At 40.2% G+C, this 20,518-nt stretch overlaps 1 protein-coding gene across 21 annotated transcripts in view; it reads left to right on the forward strand.

The window, feature by feature from the left end:
- NRXN1 (neurexin 1) overlaps window positions 1-20,518 on the forward strand; it is a 1,139,759-nt gene that overhangs the window by 68,440 nt on the left and 1,050,801 nt on the right. The gene's annotated exons all lie outside the window — the stretch shown is intronic.

The raw sequence follows: 20,518 nt of genomic DNA on the forward strand, positions 1-20,518 counted from the left end.
CATTAATCAGTAATGTTACCATTCAGGAATGACCTGCATTTGAGATTCTCGAGGAGCCCCCATGGCACATTAAATCACCTTTTTAAAATGTACTAACTGGCATTTTCATAAACGCCACTGATTTAAAGCGGCATTTAAATGGTGCATGACGTGAATGAAATGCACTCATCAGATGCAGCGCCGTTCAAAGCTTCTCATCATTCGTCATCCTGTTACATAGGATGTAATTAGATTCACTCCAAAAACTCTTAAATGGCTTGAAAAATCAATTTTTTTCTTGTTTAAAACATGAAAACTGCACCTTTTGACCTCTTACCGGACAAACACTAATTTAGTGTACTTAGAAATGGCTTCTACGGTACAATGCATCATATATTCATACAGTATGTTCCTGTTTATGGCAATAGTGCTTCTTTCATTTTGTTTTATTGAAAGAAGTCTCCTCGAGTCTTATTTCCCAAGCAAAAACAAGATTTTATCTCAGGTTCCACCTTTGTATTGCATCAGAATATAAACATTCTATATAAGGATCCGGTAAAGTTTTTGTAATTTTGATACAGATAGAGAGGGTTCTCTGCATGCACGACTATTAGTAGGACGATGGATGGGACGCTGTTACAATGAGATGCAATGATGATGATGACTATCTTGTAGTCTCTTCTTGTTGATCATGGATTAATAATTAACAACACCGCTATATTATAATAATATTATATTATAATAAGTTATGGTTGCCTATTTGCATTACTTATTTGTCGCTTCTATTTGGACTACTGCTTTCTTGTCGGATTTTTAAAAGGGAAAGAATTAAATGTTAAGTAATTTAACTTAATGTTTTATATAATATCATTTTACTAAAAGTTATTTTTTAGTTTTGGTATTTAATAAAAAATGTTATATTAAAAGTGAAAGAATCACAGTCGTTAACTAGGAGTTTGTCGTGAAAGAAAGCAAATGAGAGATTACAACTATAGTACCTGGTCTATACTCTGATACACCAGTGCTTGAAGTGCTCCAAGAGAGGTGGTGGAAAACATTTCCCTCTGCCAACTAAGGCCCTTATTCAGATCTGATCGCAGTACAAATTTGTTCTCAAAATGGGCAAAACCATGTGCACTGCAGGTGGGGCAGATGTAACATGTGCAGAGAGAGTTACATTTGGGTGGGGTGTGTTGAAACTGAAATCTATATTGCAGTGTAAAAATAATGCAGCCGGTATTTACCCTGCACAGAAACAAAATAACTCACACAAATATAACTCTATCTATACATGTTACATCTGCCCCAACTGCAGTGCACATGGTTTTTGACCCATTTTGAGAACACATTTGTACTGTGATCAGATCTCAATAAGGGCCTAATTCCCCACCTCCCTGCCCCAATTAGGCAGAGCCAGGGCCGGCGGTAGAGTTTTATGGCAACCCTCTACAAACTCGAATGCTCTTCTGCTAGAATTACTGCGCAGGGCCAAGGTGGAGGCTAATTAGTTTCACCTCACCCATACAGGTGGTGGAACTCAGTTCCACCCCATGCCCCCACTTTAACCCCTGTGATACACTCATAAGTAAATGTAAGCATGATATTCAATAAGCAGAGAGATACGCAAAAGTAAAGAGCATAAAGTATAATCAATAAATATTATTTATACATTTTTATTTAATCACGGATTGACATTTTGCACAGCTTGTAATTTACTTTTCTTGATGAGCCACCACTGAAAGAGTTGTCCATGCAGTATATACCAATGTATCTCAATGTATCTGTATATTATTTAGACCTCTCAAACACTACATCTGAGTTCAATGTTCAGTAGCACGTGTTGTCATTTATGTAGCCGAACAGGAATAATGTCCCTGTGCACTTGGCTGTTTCACCCAGACACTGGTTATTTTCAAACCAGATCCAAATTTCAGCATGTGTAGGCTCCTAATAAAAAAAAAAAAAAAAAAAAAAACCTTATGACCCCAATGAATGCACCTTCTGTGTGTCTCCCCGGCCCCAGTTTTCTGTTGTTCACATAGTGCTAAACTTGTGGATACAAGGTGCCTGGGGCCAAGAACTAAGACTAAACCTGTAATTACCTGTAATTACCAACTGCCGGGAACGGCCACTTTGTCTTTTGTTGTCAACTCCCAGAGCTAGGAGCTAGCACAGTACCGGTATCCTCCGTCTGCCCGTAGCCATGAATTAGCACAGTAGCTGTATCTGTGATCTTGTTCTCCCACCATCCCTTACAATGCTGTAGCTACAATTACTATTATCTGACAAGTGTTTCCCCCACCTCCTCCTCCTCCTCCTCCTCTTTACTTCCCATTTCATGTCATAGTACACTATTTGATTGTATGTGTTTCAATACTGCAAAATAATAATCATAGTTATAATAATAATAATAATAATACTCATTGGAGGAAATGTAATGGAATATGATTCTCTGAAATCACTTTTTTTTTAGATTTTTTTGATGAAGCGTTAAGCTGGCCATACATCTACAGATTTATTGTCAGATCTGACTGGTTAGAACAAAATCTGGTAATATCTAAATGACGGTTTTTGGAAATTTTCCCGCATTTCGAAGCAAATGTTCAACTGTCATTTGCTCTTATAAATGACCAGGTTTTTGTTCCAATGATCCAGATTGGACAATAAATCTGTAGATGTATGGCCAGCTTAACAGGAAACTAGGAATTTCAAACTCAATTCAGTGCAACTCGCCATCCTAGTTTCTCCGCTACCTTAAATACAGATTATGGGATTTAAAAGATAGTATTTCATAAACTGTCGGCAAACAATCTTAACAGAAAATTCAAAACAGTAAAGTTGCCTAAGGCCAATGAGATTGGAGTTTCTGCTATTTGTCCGAACAGGACATAATTAAGAGGCATATTATATATGTATATTTCATTGTATTTAATTGTCACTTAACACTCAACTATGTGTCCAAAGCAATTAGTACATTTATGTAATAATAATAATAATAATAATAATAATAATAATAATAATAATAATAATAATAATAATAATATTGATGATTATAATTATTATTGAATTATTCATGTAATATAAATAATGAACATTAAATGCCCAATGTTTAGAACTTGTATAAAGGACAAATAATATTGTTAATTGAGATACCAATGGAATAGCTCACTTATACCAGTAATCACATGCCTCCATCACTAATTAATATGCCCTTAACTAACAGAAAATGGCTCCCTTAATATATAATGTACAACTTAAATTGGGCCCCTAATTTTTTTTAATTTGCCCAATAATGAATTCATGAAAAATTCATCTTCTATAAATAAGTTATTTATTTATTGTTTTGACCTTTTATCTAATAATTTGACCTTTTATCTAATTATTAATTAGTAACGTCATACATATGTTGAATGTGTCTCTTTATTATGCAATGACCGGACAGATAGCTCAGACATAAAGCACATCAATGGACAATCTGCATTCTAATTGTGGCAGTTGGGAAGTTGAAGCCATTGCCGATTTGTGGGGAGGTGTAACTCATAGCCAAAGTCTCATTCCATTACAGTTTTCCCGTTTCCTCATGTCTCTCGTTTACTCACCACGTAGGAAATAAAGCTGGAAACATTTGTGCAATGCACGGACACAGGGAAACCCAAGCATTTGCTTCACAATATTAGTGATAAATCATCCTGTTTAGTGTTAGACATGCAAGATCGGGCAATAAAAGGCTAATAATAAATGAAAAATTTAAAACAATTAAATTAAATGTAAGATTTTCCCTTTCCAACCTTTTATTTTTCTTTATGCAGTAGTGTAAATGAACAAATAGTACTGCTCATCATTATCATTTGATTGTAGTTTGATCGGACCGGGTTGAATTCGGCCCCGTTTCTGATGTTGGAGGTCTGTGCATGCATATTTGCGAAAGCCTTCATCAATTACAGATGTAGTCTTCTTCCACTAGCCTTTTCTGGAGAGCCATGGGTCAACAAGGCCTATTGTTCTCAGCTGCAATACAATACATAGAACAATACAGTAGGGGATTAGCAGTGGGTTAAGTCCGGCAGCTCTGGCTCACTAAATCCTATTAAAGGGCTAGATGAGGATGGCTCTATCTGTATAACACTCCCCGAGGCTTTTTCTATGTTGAGGGAGGGGAGAGGGGCAGGAAGGGGGAGGGGCGGGCGTTCCCGTGAAAATGCTGCGCTGGGAACACAGGGCCTTATTTTGGTTCATTCTTTCTGACAAAATCCTTCTTAGATGGACAAAACCATGTGCACTGCAGGGAGGGCAGATGTAACATGTGCAGAGAGAATTAGATTTGGGTGAGTCATTTTGTTTCTGTGCAGGGAAAATACTGACTGCTTTATTTTTACACTGCAATATAGAACTCACTTTGAAGTAAAACCCCACCCAAATCTAATTCTCTCTGCACAAGTAACACCTGCCCCACCTGCAGTGCACATGGTTTTGCCCATCTAAGAAGGATTTTGTCAGAAAGAATGAACCAAAATAAGGCCCTCTGTCTGGCCCTGGTTCCAGAGCATGTGCGGTGCCGAAACTCTGGAGATTCCCTAGGCAAGCAGGGGTGCATTCAACTCTGCATCTTCCCCCTACACTCAGAAAGCCTGTTAATCTGAACAAGTGAAAACTGTATTGTTTGGTATCTGTTGATCCATAATAAAACATGATGTTACAATCGACTTTGACATCGACGGCTGTTGTATTGTGTGGATTCTTGTTGCAGACTTTGTATCTGTCAGTCACACTGAAACATGTTCTTCCTGTATGTGTAGAAAGCATGTCACCGGTATACTGACGGTGAATTACCTGCTCCGGAATCTTTGCCAGTGTGAAGAGGCGTCATTCTCCGCTAATATCTGTGGCAGGCATGGATTCTTAGTGAATGTCTAGAATCATTCAGAGAAAAGCCTCTCATTTATTGACAGCTATGCCATAGGAAACTGCAGTGCGGAGCCAGTCAGACATTTCACAATAATTAAGTGGGCATAGCAAACATCATCCTCGGGACGTCATGCCTGATATATAATTATTTATTTGTATATGATAGAAAACATATACAGTATCTGTACATTTTACAATTATTTACGGTTTTGTGTAGCATTTAACATAACGATATAGAAAAAGGCCATTAAGACAATTCTTAAGCTGTTTTTAATTTTGCAAAGCACATTATCACTGTTTCCCAGAAGTTGTGTGGCAAGGCCCTGATTCTGTTTCACTCGCCAATGGGCAAAACCATACTGCACTGGAGGTGGGGCAGATGTAACATGTGCAGAGAGAGTTATTTTGTTTCTGTGCAGGGTAAATATCTAACTCTCTCTGCACATGTTACATCTGCGATGTTGACGCATTGACTGTTGATCTGCATTAGTAAACCAAATGTGCTTTGTGAGTGAACCATACTTGCCTACCCCCCCCGGAATGGCCGGGAGGCTCCCGCAAATCAGGTCTATCTCCCGGCCCCCCTGGGAAGGCGGGCAAGTCTCCCGAATCGCTCCCGCAATCCCCCCCCCCTTCCCCGCATCATTAAAGTCTAAATTCTGCATGTCTGCGGGGAGGCGGCGAGCAAAAAATGGTGTGAATTGCGGCTTTTGCCTTTCATGGGGGCGGGGCTTGGTGACGTAAGCCTTGTCCTGCCCCCCTGACTCCTAGTATGTGGTCTGCTTTCTGAGATTCTCTCTCTCCTCAGGGGAAATGTTAGAAAGAATTACTTCACAGAAAGGGTAGTGGATAAGTGGAATAGCCTCCCATCAGAGGTGGTAGAGGCTAAGACAGTAGACCAATTTAAACATGCTTGGGATAGGCATATGAATATCCTTACAAATAAATAAGGATTAAAATGGGTTGAGATTACCTGAAGGGTAAAAAAGGGGCAGACTAGATGGGCCAAATGGTTCTTATCTGCCGTCAAATTTTATGTTTCTATGTTTCCTCTCCGGGGTTCTCCTGGAGAGGAGTGACAAAATGTAGGAAAGTATGGAGTGAACCAGAAACAGGTCCTTAGCGCACTGTCAACAAATACTGGGGTGCTGAGGGGGCTGAGAGTTTGCTACTATATACCAAGGTTTGGCCTGCTGGAGTTTCTGGTAGAAAATCAGGTCCCCCTCTGTAGCATCTAATTGTGCAATAGTCTTTCGCCTTGTTTTGCATTTATTTCATAGATGTCGAGGGCAGCTGTGAATTTTCTCTTGTGCATGTCAAGCACATGAGTAGGGGCCGCACATGTTGTATACTGTCATTTCAAAATTTACCAGTACCTACAAAATATTTCCTCTGGACCTTATTGTGTGCTGTCTTCAGTGGGAGTGTAAATGGGGGATGCAGTTATTATCCCGGGGGTCGGAATTTCGGCGTTCAAAATTCCGCCACCGAAATCCTGACACTTTTTCCCTCTGTGGGTGTCCACTGCATGGCAAGCGCAGCGATTCCCGCACGGGGGGGGGTCAGGGGGCGATCCACGTCCCCCCTTGTCGGGATTTCGGTGGTTGGTATTCCGACGTCAGGAATTTGAACACCGGGATTCCGACCGCCGGGATTTCGCATCAATCCTGTAAATGGATAGGACATGCATAGATTGCACCTGTAAGTTGTTTTTATATAGAAAATATGTATCATCATTTTAAAAATAATACAAAAAGTTTAGGATTATTATTATTTTTAGTAATAGTAGAAATAGTATATTAAATTGGTAATAATCAAGATAGGGTTTATAACCAAGCAATACCCAAATCCCCCCTTGCCTCATTGTCATGTCTCCCAAAGTTGGCCTCGTCACCCAGTACCCTGGCCCCATGGATGTCTCAATGGCCCTGTATAAATCACTCTACCGCCCTTAGAAGGGTAGTTAATTGTATCTGGATATTTCTGCTAGCCAGGTTTGCCTATTCAATGCGGCCATTTTCCTCCTTTTTTTTCACAGATGCAGTTTCAACTTATTAAAAAAAAGTCAAATCTGCATTTGTGGAAAATAGTCGAAAACGGTTGCATTTTCTAAAACACATCGATCATGAATATTCCAATCCACGTGTTGTCCGACTATATGTTAGTATTGTTGCCTGACAGCTCTGAGAACAAAAGGCTCTAGTCACATTCAACGGGGTGGGGTGGGGGGGGGGGGGGGGGGGCAAATATTGGGAAGAAGGAGGTGAAGAACCTTACAATCCAAATGAAATTTATCACCAAAGAGCCCACTGCAACTCAATTTCTAGGTTTTTGAATCAGAAATATCTGCAACAAAGAGAGAACTTTAAAATTTATTCCCTGCTGTAAAGATTTGGAATAATGTAGGTATCGTTTTCTAATAAGCACTTTATATCTAGGTGTGTTTGGACGTGATTTGTGATATTGCTTAAATTAGAAGGGCTGATCTCTCAATTTCTACATCAATCAAACGTCTGCAATTAGTCATCAATCCAATAGCAGCTGAATAAGCAGTCTAGAAAATAGCAATTTACATATCATAAAATATACACACAGATTACTTCAATTTTGTATTAATTTGCTGATGGGCCACTTTCACAGTCTAATCAATCAGCATGTTTCTATAATCCCATTTTTTTTATAATATTAATTTTAAAATTTCATTAGTATTCATTAATTGTTCTTCAAAGTGAAGTTACAGCATAGGACCGCACTGCTGATTAAGAGTTCTCCTCGTTATCCTGGTTATGGGGAAAACTGCTGAATTTATTCATGTACAGCAGATGTTTCTGTAACACAGGTTTGCATTTTCTGCTAGCGAACGGATTATATACAATTTCTTCCACAACTGTCTTACTGGACGTATAGAGTTTAGTTTGATATATTTGTCATACCTGTCAACATGAAGTTTCCAGTCAGCAAAAATGTAGTGAATGTAGTCCGGGGATGTTTGTGTCCTTCCGGGTATGCTGTCTATAGGTAAGCAGTACCGAAAGCTTTTGACCAGCGGCCAAATGTGATAGCCTCCGAAGTCAGTGTTCGTGTCGGATGCTGACTATGCCGGACGTACTCAAAGTTGTTTTAGAGGGGCAATCATTACAAGGTATCCAGCATGGCCACCAAACTTTGAGGCTATTACATATGCTCAGCATTGACAAGATGAACATAGACAAAGGTCAAAACTATTAAAAGGTTGACATGAGTCTCTCTCTTTTTTTATTACTAGGATTTATTTTAGTAATTGGGGGGTTAATGTGATGAAATGTATAAACACAACAAAGAAATATGAAAAACGCATGTCAACCTTTTCATGCATCGACCAATTTCACGTTGACCGATTGTAACTGTCCAGCTTGTGTATATCGACCATGCGATGTTGACCCATTGACTGTGGATCTTGACACTGTCAACCCTTTACACTATAAACGTCCTTCCAAACCTTTATTTACATCCTACTGTATATAATTCATATTTGTATGTTATATCTGAAAAAAAGTGTGTTTAGCTTATATGTTATTACATTAATTAAAACGAGTTATGTTTTGAAGATTATAATGCCCCCAAGTGGGGTCACAGGGGGTGTGGCCTATCACTGATTTATACAGGTTGAGGCAAGCTGTGTCACTCCAGGTACTGTGAATCACTCCTCCCAGCATCCTCTGCTTTAGTTTTTTTTCTGTTGCAAAGCATTCCAGGATGTGTAGTTCCATAGCATCTGGAGTGCAGCTGAATGTCTACCTCTGATTTAGATGGACATTATTTTGTATGTTCAGAGAAGTCTACTCATGTTCAGAGAAGTCTACTTATTTCCTTTATGTATATTGTTCAACACCCTTTGCCTGCTTTGTACTACATGCAGTTACCCCCCTCTCATCCCCCCATTAGGCAGATACTTGGCCAGTGGTAGGGTTTTTGCCATCCCCCTTGCAAACTAGAATGTTTTTCTGTAAAAATTACTGTGCAGGGCCTGTGGAGGTTAAAATGTTCCCCCTCACCATTAGAGGTGGTGGAACTCAGTTCCTCCCCATTCCCCCTCACTTTATCCCCTGACTATATGCTGCTGTGGCATAGAAAGTAGGCACATGAATGTATTATTATTATTATTATTATTATTATTATTATTATTATAATATCATTTAGGGGTTCCTGGAGAGTTGGACACATTTAAAGCATAACACAACTGTTAGCAGGAAAACAGTGGCGTAGCTTGTGTAAGGCAGCCCCCGCCACTGCTTGGAGGAGCGGGGGCTGCGTGGGCGCCGGAAGCCTCTCCCTCTAACCTGCAGAGCTGAGGTGAGGTCCGTACTGTCTCACTCTGTCTCTCTCCCTCCCTTCCTCCCAGCAGCAGCAGCATTACAGGCAGGAAGTTCGGAACTGTTTCTGTGTACACAGCACACACAACCTCCGTCCCTCCGCGCAGGCTGGGCAGCTGCAGCATCGTCCCTCTCCCTGCTTTCTGTTCTTGACCGTCCTGTTCCAGCGGCTGCCTTCTATTCCCCTGCACTCTGCACTCCAATTACAGAGCCCTCCCCTTCTACAGGCTTCAGCACAGGAGCTGAACACAACAATAAGGTTAACTCTTTCAAAACCTGGTTTTCTACAGTGGGATGCAAAGCACTCAGTGTCTGTGTCATCACATGTCAGCATATTTGTGTCAGTGTCTGGGTGTCTGTGTTATGTCTCTAGATGTCAGCGTCTGTCAGCATCAGTGTCTCTATTTGCAGTCCGTGTGTCAGCGTATCCCTGTGTATAGGCATCTTTCAGTGTCCATGTGTCAACATATGTGTCTGTGTCGGCGTCCATGTATCAACTTGACAGCGCCCGTGTTTTAGGATCTGTCCATTTGTCAGTATCTGTCTGTTTGTCGGCGTCTGCGTGTCCATGCGTTAGCATCTGTCTGAGGGGCTGGGGGCATGCCAGAAGCTCACAGAGCGCTTAGCATGCCTCTATAGTGATGAAAATGGGAGGCATGGCTTGTGGGAGCATTATTCTCAATAAGCCTTTCCCCCTCTCAGTGAGGTCACACCCTTTTCTTCGTCGACAGCGGACATCTCGCCTGAGTTCAGTGCAGTGCGAGATGTCCGCTGAATTCTGACGTTTTTTTTAAAGGGGAATTAGCTTACAAGGCAAAACCATGCCAAACCATGCCTTGTAAGTTAATTCCCCTTTAAAAAACATCAGAATTCAGCGGATATCTCGCACTGCACTGAACTCGGGCGGCATGAAATTCCGGCCATAGTGTAAGGTGCATTTAGATTTGTGGAGTATAAGTTTAATGACGGCATGTGGCATATAGTGCAAGGGGCATTATGATGTGTGACGTAATGTTTAAGGGGCATAGGGGGGGGGGGGGGGGGCGCCAGAAACTTTTTTGGCTTGGGGGAGCAAAATTTATAGTTACGCCACTGCAGGAAAAGTAAAGTACATTAAAAAACTTTAATTTGTGCCTGAAGTCCAGACTTCCCTGCTGACCTCTTACCATAGCCTTGTACATGAGAAGGCTTTCACCGGAGGCCTGGTCTACTATTTATATAAGGAGCTTAGACTAACAAGCCTTGAGGCCCTGATAAACCCATGAGTTGCTTGGAGGAGAAATACTGGAGAGACATTGGATGATGAGGCCAGGGAGGCAATAAGTCATAACTTTGCCTCCAGTTCTATACAGTATGTGACAGGATAAAAGAAAATCCTCACAAACTGCTGTGTCATTGTTATTCCATTCCCTTTAAATTATAAAAACTCCCTCACCATCTCAGATGGATGTTGGAGGAGCTGTGCAGAGATAAGCTCTTTGTAAACATTTAGGGGCACTGTTTAGGGAAGAGCATCATCCACCTACTGTTGGCTTAACGTTTCCTCTTTCTTCCATGTTCTATCTCCTTTCGCTGGACATCGGTAACTAAGCATCAGAACAAATCACTGGCACATTACTCCAGCGATTACATGTCATATTAGTGACATCATACATTACCTACACCCATGCAAACAGTTTAACAAAAGTCGGGCAAATGGAATGTCTAAGGATTATTTTGCATAACTGTTTGAAAACATTTAACGAGATTTTGGACATTGCATTTCTAATTCTGTCCCAGGAACTTTTCACTGCTCCCCTCCATCTCTCTCTCCATCTCTCTCTCTCTCTCTCTCTCTCTCTCTCTATCTCTCTCTCTCTCTCTCTCTCTCTCTCTCTCTCTCTCTCTCCTCTATCTTATTCTGCTTTCCATTTTGTAGTGCTTAGTCCCATTGATCCTATTATTTATTTTTTCTGCTTTTTCCACCATATTCTTACTAATTTTAAAAATGTTCAGCTCTATATACAGGGGTCATGATGCTGTATCTCAACCACACAGTCACAGTAGATGGTTCTCTTTATTGTATTTTCCCTTTCAATACGTCTCTTTACCCATGACCTTCACGATTAATGTTCTTGATTTATTATGTTTTATGATGTTTTACCCCAAAAATTTAATGGTTTTTTTTTAAATAGTTTTTATAGATAAAATTGTCAAAGGCTAAAAAGCCAACAAATAAAAGAGGTTAATATTGTGTATGGCCACATATCAAGGAACAGGTTAATAAAGTCTGGAACTCTCCAAATGTCTTTATTCTGTCCCATGATAGGATCATAGGGCAGCTGTGAGCTGGGGCCATTAGCTCCTGCACCCAATCGATTGGTGGTTACAGAGGAAAGGAGGGAGTAAGGCTCCTCTTTGAACATATACCTAGCTAAATTATTATTATTATTATTATTATTATTATTGTAGTAATAAAAATAATATTATTTTATTTCTAAGGTGCCTCAAGTGGTTCAGAGCATTTGATGGTTGTTTATTACTCTCTACTTATCACCTTTTTTAAGATTAGCCCATCTGGCCCAAACTAAGGTATCCAATAAGCCACAATACAATACAATACAATACTGCAGCATTTGTTTCCCTCATGGGATGTCCATTTAGACCTGACAAGCCAGCATTTATTAGGGATTATAAACAGACCATTTTACCACAATAATACCTGGGTTCAGGAACTTTTCCTGGATCCCACATGTTATTCACTGCTGGTTAAAAAGTGGGGATAATTGGATAGCCCAAATAGCAATAGGATACCCTCTACGGATAACGATGCATGGTCTGAGTCAATCATATTAGACGTGTCTTTTGCCTGATTGCGTACCTTTTTTCCTTACTTTTGTTGCTTTTTCCTCCAATGTTCTGTTCTTTTACTCAATTATATGTCTTAGTTTGCTTACAGCGTACAAGATCCTTAGGATTAGTGTTTTAGCATGGCTAAAGGCCACATCTAAGTCTCATTTTCCTAATCATAACTTTTGATCGGATCCACCTATCAGCTGCCATCGATAAACGGCGATCTCTCTGGGAATCAGGGATGATCTTCATTTTATCTCTTTGGTGTACCAACCCAAACTATTCCTGCATGGGATTGGAGGAAGTTGAGATTTTTAAATATGTTTAATATTCCCAATACCCTATCCCGGCCTTCGGTGATTCATGAAATAGTGCCAGTCCATTGCTAATGTTTGGAGGCTATCAGTAAAAAAAACTGTATGGAATACTAAAGTGCTACAATATTTGGCATGATTTGTAGTTTTGTTATTGGCATATTTTAAAAATAATTATATTTTGCCACAAAGCTGCAGATATATTAAAGCTTAAGTGGACCAGATGTACAGTATGCAGATTAATGACCCATATTCAAGCTTGCAAATGTATTGAACAAAAAAAGTAAAATATGCACAAAATTCTTTTGGGAATTCCTTAAACATGACTTGCCAGGTTAGAAAAAGAGTGGTCTCATTTTTACAAACCCTTGGGACCTTCATTAGAAAGAGAATAAAGACCATTTTAAAATTTAATTTAGAAAAAAAAATAATTTTATCAAAAATTATCACCCCCCCCCCTTCCTTCATTAATAGATATTGCAGCAAAAATGAATGTCTCAAGAAATATTTATCAGGAATGTATGGGCCTTATTCAGATGAGCAGCTGCAAATTTGTACGCAGCCAATGGGCCTAATTCAGCATGGTTCGCTAATTAGAGAAAAAGCAGTTGTCTGTGATCAAAAACACTCCGCCCAGATAGAATAAACACCCCTTACAAAATTGCAAAAGCATCCCAAACAGCGAACCATTCACAGATCTGTTCACAAAGAGTTCAACATTGAACGGTTTTCTAGGTCTTCCACTAATCTGCTAAAGAACCAGGCTGGAATTGGTCATCGCTGACATCAAAACCCACCTAAAAAAATGCCTTGGCGGGCCTTGGATTTCACAAATGTTCTCATCCCATGCAATCTGACATTTAATTCCGGACTGGAAGGTGCAGTGGATAAAAACTAGCCAATAGTGCCGTAGTTGTCTCTCAGTAAGTGAGTATGTCCACAATCTATGTAGACAATTTAGAATGGTACGGGTCTTACTATATGGAATTCTGAAATAGTTGTTTTCTATTAATACAGATTACACTGTTGTGTTTTATTTCTTTTCTATTTTGGGTATTATTCCTATGAGGAAAATTGTAAGAAAATACACTTCCGCAAGTGCGCAGGGTCAAACTGGTAATTCTTGGTATTGTATGTTCAAAATGCTGACGTTTATAAGCCAACACATAACATTTAAAATGTCAACATGTCAAAAAGTAATCATGGAGGCCATATATGTGTACCACGTACCCTCGCATTGCTTGGTGCGCTTGCCATGTTTCGGGTGTGGTGACTCCCTCTGCTCAGTACACTAAAGGTGCCCATACACTGAGCCGGTTTGGGATTATTTTGTCTGATTCCGATGAATTGGGCCATCAAATCAGCCCAAATCGGGTCAGTATGATGACGTCCCCACAGGTCCGATCCGTGGTCCCGTGAGCATCGGACCTGAGTCGGTGGTCGCATCTGCCGGCCGTCTGACCACCAGACCTGGTATCTCCCTCCTGGTGGCAAGCCAGGCGGGGAACAGGGACACGTGATCCATCACAATAAATTGTGATGGATGGCATGCGTCCCTGTCGCCCAGCAAGGTCCCAGGTGGGTGGTGGCCATGGGGTGGCCATACATTGCTGCGAGACATCACAGCATTGTATGGGCACCTTAACTCTATACCCACTGGGATTGTGAAGTCAGTTTCAGAAAAAATCATGAAAAAACCATGTCAGCTTTTTTGACATGCAGACATTTTGAATGTCTGTATATTGACCATGTCGGCATAACTAATGTTGACATTTTGAATATGTCGGATTCTGTGTGAGTACAATGCCTAATAATGATGGTGACACACTGGCCAGTTAGATTCATACGTTGAATTTAGTTCTGCGCCCACAATGTGAGTGTAACGCGGTATCGGGCACATAAACAACCAAAGCAATTAGGCTTTATCTTTGCCCCCCCCATGTCTGTAACACAGCAGGGCACTTCGCTAGAAGATGTATTCAAATATTTACACTTCTTGCAGCGCCACTGTTGCCTGTATTATAGTACACACATTTCACATGAAATAGCACAAACTGTGTTGTCTCTGTGTCGTTAGACAAAGCTGCCTCCTGTGTGATTTGCATGGGCCGTGGAGGTTATTTTATTTATCCCGCAGGCAGATGTCACCAGGTGCAGTCACATCTAGTACGTGTGTACATCCGGATAATCATTATGCAGCTATAAATAATAAGCAGAAGCCCGTTTTTTTTTATTTTGCTAAGTTGATTCCTCTAATACGAAGTGTTGGAATCATTTTACCTTCGGTGTTTGACATGAAGTTTTTGTTTCTCTAAATGATGTTACTATTTATTCATGTGGAGAAAAGGTGTTTATATTTTTTTAATATTCACTATAAATAAATATACTAATTATTGGCACAGTGTTAGTAAAATATGCCAATTAAATACAATAACGTGTCCATCTGTCACCTATTATATGCTGCCCATACACTTGTGAGATATTGCATGCAATCATTAAATTTCGACCACATCTGGCCGATAAATCGATGATTGTATGCATTTTTAAGGGGACATTCGACGCGATGCGTGGGCACGCCGGTCGAATATCGGGTCTCAAGATCTTATGTGTTGCACATAATATTTATCGAATTGATCGCATGTGGTTTTTAACCACATGCGATGCTCGAATGCAATCCGCAGGTGGGGGATGGAGGGAATGTTTTTTCATTGGCATGGGGATGGGGAGAGGGGGGCTGGAGGAACCGCTGGTGGTGTGGGAGATGGCGGCATTATGTAGCGCAAGAAGTAGCACTAGCGAGCGGCGGAGGTCAGTCAGCGGTGGCGGCAGAAGTGATTAAAACACTCTGCAGCCCTCTGATCAAAGGGCTGCTTAGTCTTTAAACAATTCTGCCACCACCGCTGATGGACCCCCGGCCGCCCGCTAGCGCTACTGTGACGGCAGAATTGTTTAGAAACTGGGCAGCCTTCTAATTGGCTGATATAGCTCAGACAATCAGAGGGCTGCCCAGTGTTTTAAACAATGCTGCCGACACCGCTGACTGACCCCCGCCCACCCGTTGGCGCTAGCGCTTCTTGCGCTACATAACGCTGCCCGCCCTCTTCCAGCACCCGATGTGCCATCTCAAGATGGCATGCGACTGATGAATTTCTGGCAAATTCTATTTTCAACATCCGTGCCACTGAGCTCTTGGGTTCAGTCACTGTGAGCGACGCTGGCAGTTTTAGCTGATGTTTTGAGGAACTCTCATGCAACAATGGCACTCAAAGGGTTAACTCTAATATCATCATCACACACATTGGGGGGAAATTTAATAGGATGAGAGATTCAGAAAGTGAGAGATTTCGTAAGAAATTTGGTAACTTTGTTAAAGCGGCAATCATTTACAGTTTGATTTAGAAGTGTAAATGATTGCCGCTTTAAAAAAAAAAAAAAAAAAAAACCTGGAGATTTCTTACCAAATCTCTTACTTTCTGAATCTCATCCTATTACATTTCCCCCTATAGATTCACATAAACAATATCACAAACACATTAAAAATGACACAATGGGGGTAATGTAATAGGATGAGAGATTCAGAAAGTGAGAGATTTGGTAAGAAATCTCAAATTTTTTAAAGCGGCAATCATTTACTGCAAAACCAGTTTGATTTAGAAGGGTAAATGATTGCCACTTTAAAAAAACCTGGAGATTTCTTACCAAATCTCTCAGTTTCTGATTCTCTCCTCCTATTAAATTTCACCCATAGTATCTCGCCATGTGACCCAAGCATGTAACATGCCCTGAGGAGAGTCAATAGAATAAAGTTTTTTACCTCGGGCCCTGTACTAACAAGCTGACTAAGACTGTTAGAAGGTCACCAACCAACAAATACAATATGGAATAGAATATGGTTATAAAAGGAACAGTCTTACTGGCGCTATGAGTATGATAAGTATAAGTATGTTCACTGATGAGCGGAAGTTCTCCTCGTAATCCAATTTGTTTACACAGTTAGTTCCCCCCTAAGTGATATAGCCAAAAAGCGGCGTGGTTGGTGGTTGCATTGGGAGTTTTTTTTCTCTATGGGTCTTAATACAGATATTGTGGGCACCACACACATGAAGAAAGGATAATACCCTGCTCACATGTGTGCATACATAAAGGTATCTTTGATCCCTCTTGTCTCCATAAAAGACCATATGAACTATACATACAAAAATGTAATGCGTCTTGGATAAATAATTGTTTTCATGAATAAAAATCAAGTGAGTCTCTCACATAGTATGAGATACTAACTTGCAAACCCATACATTATGTGACCTGGGTGATAAGCATGGTAGTCTGGTATAGTACACACACAATGTATTACCTCCATAGAATAAAATAACACACTGAATCTATGCATTTCAGCACACGACGGTGCCTTTCTCAAGATTGGTGTCTTTTAAATACAATTAAAATATATGTATTATAAAATATTATCTCATAACACTGAAAAATAAGGTCCTTTAAGCCTAAACTTACCAAGGACACATAGGCCTAAAAAAGGTATGTGATCTGTGGCATCAGCCTATGAAAAGGCCAGCAGAAAAAGCACACATAATTATACATATAAGCAGTTGTCAAAAACTGGAAGTTCCGGCATGTAGAAGGCCATGCCCCCTGAGGTTGTGTATCTGGATTTCCCACTAGGCCATGCTCCCTTTTATTTAGGCCAGGAGTTAAATGCTCATTGCCAGGGGTTTTTGCTCACTGCCAGGGTTTTCTTTGCTCTGGTTTCTTGCTCATTGCCATGGGTTACATGCTCATTGTCTGGGCTTACATATTCTCGTTGCCACAGGGTTTTCCTGCTTATTGACAGTAAGTGTCTTGCTTGTTGCCAGGGTTTTTTTTTGCTTGTTGCCAGTTAAGGACCCACACTGCAGCCTGATCATCCTATTGGTTGATCTGGCCCTGCTATTGAAGCAAGACTACATAAATAGCCTCCAGTATATGTTGCTAAAACAGTGATCTGAATCTTGCGTTCAAGATGTAAATTACTAATTTCCTTCAGTTCTTGTAATATTTTTGTTAAAAATAGATGAAAAAAATGTCCCATCCCCCCTGCCAAGGCTTCTTCTGTACCCAATAAATCTAGTCTACATTAAGAATTAAATGCACCATGACTTGGTCATATAGCGAAGCTTGAGGGAGAGGTTTTTATGTTCTCTAGTTTAAACTGTTACGTTTTTTTGAAAATTTTCTAACGGTGAAATATCTGACATGAATAATGAATTACGCTTAAATTTAAGCAATTAATCCACAGAGGGTGATCCACTAGGGGTAATTTTGAATGCTAAAACTGTTTTAGCCAGTTAACTTGAATATGTTCATGCACGGCCTGACTTCCAAGATCTCCGCTGAGCATGGTTTAACTGATTCCGCACTTATGATCATTATTCAAACTGTATTATATCACATAAAAAAAGAACAAAGCATAATATAAGGGGACCTGTCATTGTTGAAATGTAACAATGGAGAATACATTTCATGACATACTCTATGCCTCTAATTCACATGCTGAATCAATTCTTGCACAACGTACGAGAGCGGTTCCTTTGGAAATTATATTATAAGTTCCAAACTTACAGCCAAGAATCAGACATAGTTTAGTGAAAATGTCATTCTATGAAATAATGCTGAATCATTATGGAGGGAACATATTTTACAATGGAACAATGAAACAGATAGAGCATTATTACATGTATCTTTTATTTGTGCTAAAGGCAAATGTGTTAGAATAAAAGAAGTATAGACTTGAAGAACATTTCTTAAAGTACTTGTTGAATAATTTTTTTGGGATACCCAAATGGGGAAATATTACATGTGGCCTTATAGTGTTCAGCCTCTCTAGGGCCTTATTCTGATTGAGTCGGATGGCTCAGAATGCGGACGGACTGCCGATGGTTGGTGTTTGTGCATGTGCGGAGGTGTATCTGCGCATGTGCGAACGCCTCACACGTACGAACACGGAGTGAGGTCCATGCAGAAAATGATTGGACGGAACCATCCAAGCAGGGGGTGGAGAGGGGCATGAAGGGCTGTTTGGGCTCATTAACATATGCGTACTCCCTGCATTTCATAGGCGTTTCCATGAAAATGCTGGGCGTAGGTATGGTAATGCGGCCGTGACGCACGTGTGGGGAGCGGACAGCTGACATAGCCGGATGCCAGCTGCCCGCCCATATCCCTGCTTTCATACTGAAAAATGTCCGAGTGGTCTGAAGCACTAGGAGCTGCCTGACCGCTCGGTCCATCATTCGATGGTTGGTGACCATCGGAGGATGGGGGAGGTTCCCACAGATGGAGGAGGTGTTCACATGAAACATCCACTCGCGGTCCGTTCGGTCGTCGTCTTACTGCATTCGGACGATGTGAGTGATCCATACTGTAGGCGGGGCTAAGAACACTCGGTTCTTGTCCAAAATACGCATCCATCCGATTCAACTAGAATAAGGGCCTAAGTTACAGTTCTGGCTACTGGCTGTTTGATGTTTTTGTATGTTCTTATCTTGATGGAACCAAATCAACTACTGATGTAGATTCAGCCAAACAAACTACTGGCAGGTCAAAAACAGATGGAGAAGAAGTTAAAATAAACTTTTGAATTAAAAAAATCTTACACAAGCATCCTAGTGTAAATAAAGACAGCATCCTATTGGCAACCATAAAATCTTAGTGACCGCCATGCAATAAAGAGAACATTCTAATGGCGGTCATATAATGCAGAGCCTCCAGTTGATGGTCATTTAATACAGAGAGCATCATAGAGACCTATATTCAATAAATACTGCATCTTAGTACCAGATATTCACTATGGAATGTATCCTAGTGGCAGATATTCAATACAGACAGCATCTTAGTGATTGTAATACATTATAAAAAGTGTTCTAGTGACTGTGACAGAAATCATTGCAGTAAATACCATATTATACCTCAAAAAAATGACAAGAATAAGAACATTCAAATGATTGTCATGCAATATAGAGTGCATCATCAAGAATGCTGTTCAATAAAGAGAACATCATTTTGGCCACCATACAATACAAAGAGCCTCACAGTGAGCATCTTATTGACTGCCATATCACACATAAAGCATTATAGTGACAGCTCAGTAGGCAGACCTCAAAAATTATATGGAAATCCAACCTTTTACACCTCACCTGTCTACTCTTACTTTGGAAATTTGTTAAATCAATCCTATGCAATGCTCACTATGTGTTTAACAAACTAACCTTCTTCCATGACCATTTTCATCTCAAACAAACCCAACCTTGGTGTGAATCACACACATAGTCTTTCACACTGTAGTTTCCACTTTAACCACACCTCCTGATAAAATCATTAAATTGGACTGCATCCTTCCCCACAGCCACATGACCTATTCAGACGTCTATTAAATTCCCTAGTGGCCTAGCCCTTACATTTACATTTATTAAAAAGTACATTATATGCTTTAATGATTATCAAGCTATATTCTATGTCTAACTGTTATCTATCACCCTACAGTGCCAACATTTGTTAAACTTTTCTCTGTCTGCCTCCTTACCTTTTCCTCTGACATCTAAACTTTCATCTTGTGGTTCTACACATCCCAATTTAAAATCCACTCCAGCTGCTCTTCACAAATCAATCCCCATATTAGCTGGGGCATACCAGTGTAACACGATATCGTAAAAACTTTCTATCAAATTAGAATATCATTGTTGTAACCCTCAAATTTCTTAGTATGTATTTAAAGGTATTTTATTTTATTGAAAATAGCTTTTAATACATTTATATCTTCTAACTAGTAAACCGTCCAGCTATCACCCGTGGTCAAGATCTAGCTTCATATAGTACTTGAAGGACAAGGCATGCTAGAAATGAATATTAAATATAGAGATACAGGTATGCGGTAGTGTTTTTGGTTTTGTATCTAAATTGTAGGGAGAGCGTTAGGTTTAGGAACTAAGGAGGGGGAGTTAGGGTAAGGCACTAAGGGGGTATGGTTAGGGAAAGGCTACGGGGCTGTTGTTAATATTAGGCATTAAGGGAGGATTGGGATGAAGAGGGTGATGGGTAGGCTACAGGAATTGAGGGTGGTAAAGGAGAAGGGTTAAATACAGAGTGCCC

Source organism: Crinia signifera, chromosome 3 (assembly GCF_055691185.1).
Source record: "Crinia signifera chromosome 3, ASM5569118v1, whole genome shotgun sequence".
In the NCBI taxonomy this organism is placed as follows: Eukaryota; Metazoa; Chordata; class Amphibia; order Anura; family Myobatrachidae; genus Crinia; species Crinia signifera.